Source organism: Lathyrus oleraceus, chromosome 5 (genome assembly GCF_024323335.1).
Source record: "Lathyrus oleraceus cultivar Zhongwan6 chromosome 5, CAAS_Psat_ZW6_1.0, whole genome shotgun sequence".
In the NCBI taxonomy this organism is placed as follows: Eukaryota; Viridiplantae; Streptophyta; class Magnoliopsida; order Fabales; family Fabaceae; genus Lathyrus; species Lathyrus oleraceus.
This window is the reverse complement of record NC_066583.1, coordinates 385,674,306-385,680,305: the sequence shown is the minus strand read 5'-3', so window position 1 is coordinate 385,680,305 and position 6,000 is coordinate 385,674,306.

The window sequence follows — 6,000 nt, the reverse complement described above, 5'->3', positions numbered from 1 at the left end:
TTAGAGTTGATTTATTCAGAGCAAGATGATTTATTTTCATCCATAATATATTCTTAAGTTGGTGTTTCCATCTTGTTGAGATTAGCTGAGTGTTTTGCAACGATGATTCAAATCTTCGTTATTTGTATCCTTTATGCTGTTTTGCCAGCATAATCATAATCATATACATACATATTCATGCATAAATCACAACATTAGATATTTCATTGTGCATTTTATCGCATTGATTTTTCTTTTGATCCCCTGCTTTGGTGATATTATTTCCCCATGCAGATTTGGTGTGTCTGTCCTCCTTCAATTGTAGAGTGTCATCCTCTTAAGCAGAAAAACTTTATCCTTTCTCATTCCCCACTGAGTTATTTCCTTTTGGATGATGATTATTTCAGTTTCCGCCCGTGTTTATTATCTGGATGGAACCACTTCCCTTGAGTTATATCCTCATTGGGTTGAGTCTTTGATTGATCGTTCTTTCTAGTTCTTGCCTAGATAGATCTTTTGGTATCCAAAAGTCTATTACCTAGTAACTGATAATATTCTTCTTGATGTTGAGTATATTACCTTTGCCTAATACCCGGTAATATGTAATCTACTTTCTTTGTGTTTCCCCAGCGGATTCGTTTTCACGGTAAGTCTATCCTTGATATGTTCATCATAACCGGTGACATATATTCTTCCTTTTTGGTTTTCTACCTAGTAAAAAGGTAGTTGTAATCCCTGCTTTTATTCCCCAGAGAGTTAATCCTTGATATGTTCACTTTAATCGATGACAGATTTGCTCCTCTTTGCGGTCTTCTTCCCAGTAACCGGTAGTTGTAAATCCCATTTCCCCTGCTAAGTCTATCCTTGATATGTCCATCCTAACCGATGACAGACATTCTCTATCTTTGGTCTTATGTCCAATAGTCGGTAGTTGTAATTCCTCGTTTCCCCCCAAGCAGTTTATCCTTGATATGTTCATCTTAACCAATGATGAATATTCTTTCTTTGAGTTTATCCTTGACATGTTCACTTTAATTAGTGACAAATACTCTCTTTGGTCTTCTGCCCAGTAGCAGGTATTTCTAAATCCTATTTGGTTCCTTTCCCAAGTAGGTCATTCTTACCCAGTAACCGATAATGAATACGCCTCTTTTTCCTCAGCGAGCCATCCTTAATATGTTTACCCTAACCGGTAACAGATGTCTCTCTGTTCGAGTGTACTGATCTTCTTACCCAATAAACGGTAGTAGATGATACATCTCTTTTACTCATGCATTGAAGTTTATTCTTCCCCCAATTGAGTTTGAGTGCGTATTTCCTTAGTGAAGTCGCCAATCCCCTGTTGCGTTCGGGTATTTCAGCTTTGCTCTGATTTACACATTTCCCCAACAGGTGTTTCTTGTTGTATTGGTGTTATCCCAATGCATACAACTTTCCCTTCTCCCCAACCGAGTCTTTCCATTGATTTATTTTCGTGGAAAATCCCCTCGCATCTCCAATAATTTTTAAGTCGTAGTCAGGCCTACACATAAATGTTATCCCTAGAGTCTCTGTCCTTCTAGTGAGTTTTCCTTATGGAATGCATTGTGCTCATGCGGACCTTCGATTTCTCTGGATTCTTTTTCTTTGTGGCAATATACTCCCCATAAAGATTACTTTAACATTCATATCATATGCATCATGAGGTCTCTTAGGGACCAAAATTTGTTTCTAGGTGTTTTTGTTTAAGTCCATTCTACTGAGTTGATACGAAGATTTTAACGTTCACATCCTCAGTTAGAATGTCCTTAAATAGGGGCAGCTGTAAGACCCCAATTTTGACCCTAAGATCCCTCATGTTATCTCATCAGTTGCATTGGCTTTGGGATCACACCTTGGCATCCTCCTTACCCCTCATTCATTGGGTTTACATTGGGAGAGATCACCAAACACATTTGATTATATCATACTTTATTTTTCTTTGTTCACTAACCAAAATACCAAAAATATGTCCATGTATAACTTTGTTTCTTTTGTAGGTAGTGTGTGCATCCACTTGTGCCCTATCAAGCTCATACCTAGGGTTTAAGACCACCATTGAAAGAGATCAAGCAAGAAAAGATTAACAATGGTTCTAAACATCATATATGGATCCTCATGATCTTTATTTATCATTTTGCTCAAGAATTCATCAAGAGTTTGAAGCTCGTTTGCCTTGGAAGCCCTAATTCATATGGGTATCTTGTGTGACTTTCTCAGCAAGTTTCTTCAACAATTGGTCAAATATATCAAGGTATACTTCATTATACATCATATTATGCATATATAATCCTCCATGAGTCCCAAAGATCAAGATAACTTCAAGTTTGCAAGTTGGTTCAAAGAGGTTGTACATAGAAAGTCAATTGGTCAAAACTGGGGTTCCCTAGACCCTATCTCCTATAATTTTTGTCATATGAAAATGATTACAAGAGAAACTTTACTCTTTATGACATTAAAAACAACTTTCATGTTTACATCGAGAGCTATTTTTTCTTGGAAAGTCATTTTTTATGGTGAAACATTATATGTCATTTTGTCTGTGCCCTAGTTAGGAGGTCAACTTCTAAGGACCATAACTTGCTCAATTTTTATGATATGAAGTCCATCCAAGTTTCATAATCAAATTCAAGATATCCTCTTAAACTTTTATTCTTTGATAAATGTCAAATTCTACTTGCAATGGCATGTTCAAAGAGGAAACATTATAGGTCATTTTGAGCCATCATCATTGAACAAGCAATTTTCCTCAACTTCTACAATGCATAACTTCCTCATGAAAAATCCAAATGATGTCAAATTTGTGACCAAATTTAATATGATTTAAATAGATACAAATTTCTCATAGCAAAAGTTATTCAAGGTGGAAAAAATGGTCATTTGACTTGGGACTTAGAAAATTTTCAACCATGTTTGATTTCTCAAACTTTCACCTCAAAATTCATCATGATCCAAGATTAAAATGGAAAAGTGTTCAATATAAAAGGTGTTCTCCTTGATTCCACCTTTCCAGAAAGTCCAAGATCACTTCATTTGGACAAGATTTGAGGGACTTGCGCATGGTTCCTTTCATAGGTTTGTTTTGGCAAGTTTTGAATTCAAACAATCATTTCCTATTGCATGCTTACATGTTATTGCTTCAGTACTCATTATGCACTAATTGTAGTTTAATTGCATCATGAATTGGGCCCAAATCATTTCCCATGCATCCATGTACCAATGTTACTAATTTTGGCAAATTTTCAAACGGTGCAAAAATGAACCAAAGTTGATCATCAAAATCCTTAGCCACTAAGCCACTAATATGATTTGAAAAGTAATAAGTGATGGAGATATTGACACTGTCCTTCCAAAGTAACGTTATCCCTCCACCTCTATCTCTACCACTCCCATTACACTCCACCGAATGATATATCTCAAAACCACTATTCAGTTTAATAACCTGCATTTCTTCACTCTTTAAACGCGTTTCCATTAGAAACACGATGGTGGGATTTTCCAGACGAAGGATCCTTAACAAGGCTCGAACTGCACGGGGGTTCCCTAACCCCCTATAGTTCCAACTTACAATTTTCATTGGTGTAGGTAGTCTTAGTCCCCTAACACTACCTTTGGTCCTTTAATTGTCACAATCTTCTCAACCAAACTTTATTTTCTTTTCTCCACAATCTTCAGGGGCTCCATTATTTATCATCACATCAATGTGTTGCCTCTTCCCAATCTCACCATCTTTGATATTATGTTGGCTTTAATCCCCATTCTTAACTATTTTCCTTCTTGTCCATTTCCTCTTTTTAACCACTTTCTACTGAGTTTCTCCTTTGTCTTTTCCAGATTTGGATATATCCACCGCCCCTAAGGATTCAACCACTAATTCAATCTCCAAAGCATTGGCTTGATTGGAAACTTCTATATCTCTTACAGGGTCCTCAACATGCTTCTCACTTGTTATCCTCTTCTCAACTTCGACCTCCTTTTCCTTTTCTTTTCCTTTTTGATCCACATTTACTTTGACTCGAAGAGATATTGAAAAGACTTCTGCTACAGGTTCTGAAGCTGGAGTCATTTCTCTGTTGTTCCTCTATGACTCTTGGCAAAGAAGAGGCTCTGAGCCATAGACCAAAAGACATATCTTGTTCTTTAATATCTTCAAAACTTTCTATACTCAAATCACCTAAAGCATCACAATCCTTCAACTGATGGCCTACTCTCCCACACAAAAAGCAGAAGGTTAGGAGTCACTCATATTTGAAGTGTACTCGCAACATTTTCTCTTTAAATATAACCACTTTACTCTATTAAACGGTTGTTTAAAATCCATAGTCACCTTAATACGGAGGAAACACCCATTTCTGTGAGCCTCCTTTTGATCCATCCCTTCAAAAACTTCAATGATACCCTCAATCTTCTTTTCCATGGCCTCAGATATGAGCATAAGAGGTAGCTCATATATCTGAACCCAAAACACACCATAATGCATGTTTAACATTGAGGGTTGCTCTCCACTTGAGATACGAGCTAAGATTAACAAGTTCTACTGTTTCTCAACACGAACTCCAAATCTCTCTTCGATGCGAAGCAAAAGAGAAACAAATTTTTGCTTAGTTTCTGAATTTCGCCGAGTCTTTTAGCTTCCATGCACCGATCATAGTTCTAGTGAGAGCCCTCATATTGAAGCTATTATTTGTCCAAAGTTTGTCCGCAAGCTTTCTTTGAAAGATCTCCTCACCGCTAACTTCATATCCCGCTGTTACGACCCATTCTTCTTCCTCCTTGGACAGAGGGATATTTCCCCATTCGCCCATCACCGAAGCGAAGACAACCCCAAACTGAAACAAAGAGCTCTAAAACTTCCCAAAAGAAGAGAAAAAACACGAAAGTGGAGGAAAGTCAGACAAGACTGGAAAAGGACGCCGCCTTCTATTTTGATACTTAAATTGTCCTGGTTTGCATAAATATTATCCTACAACTTCTAGGGAATTGACTCGTCTTGATTCAATCACTAAAGCTCTAGTGATTCATCACTTTTCAAAGACCCTTTCCAGTGTTATGACAAAACGTAGCTTGAGAAAATATAATGCATTTTCTCAGGAAAATATTGACAGGGTGAATGCAAGTCTAAGAATGGATTTCCATAATAATGATATATATTCAACAAGATCTTGTCCTCTTTCAAGAAACCGTTAGAACCAATATTGATCCTCTCGGATTGTATTCAGAAGATGAAATTCTGAAGGTATATATAAATATATTTCATGTATGAAGGAATTTTAGTTAATAATTTTATCTTCTCATAACTAATAACTTAATGTTTATTTTGTTGTCGTAGAGTCTTAAGTGGTGCCAATTAAAAGAAGTGGTAACTGCAAAACATGAGGAGCTCGAGGCTTTAGGTGATCATATACACTCATTTTTAAATAGTTTAATGGAATATGATAAGAAAATATGAGCTGAAATATGTTAATATTTTGTTAGTGGTTGATGGCAGAGACAAGTTGGACAAAGGCAACTTTTGTGTTTGGGAAGAATCATGCTAAAGTGCAACAAAATCTTGTTCGTGGATGAAGCAACATCATCGATTGACTCACAAACAAATGTTGTAATACAAAAGATCATTAGGCAGGATTTTGTATATCGTACAACAATTAGCATTGCGCACAGAATATCAACATAATCAACTAATTATGAAGAGTTATGTTCTTTTACACATAATGAATTGCAGAGTTTTTAGCCTCCAAAAACAAACCCCCTACAATTTAAATTTGATTTTTAATACATATATTGAGTCAACAATTTACCTTAAACCTTGTTGTAAAACCACGTTAGCAAACTTAACGATTTTTGACAAAATTTGATAGAAAAAACCAAATCGACTAACGAAAGTGTTTTTAAAAAGCTAAAGTGTGTAACGTTTTTTAATTAATGGACCGAAATTTAATATTAAATTAAATTAAATAATTTAATAACTAACTATATCTAATAAAAACTTAAAAAAGATGAGAG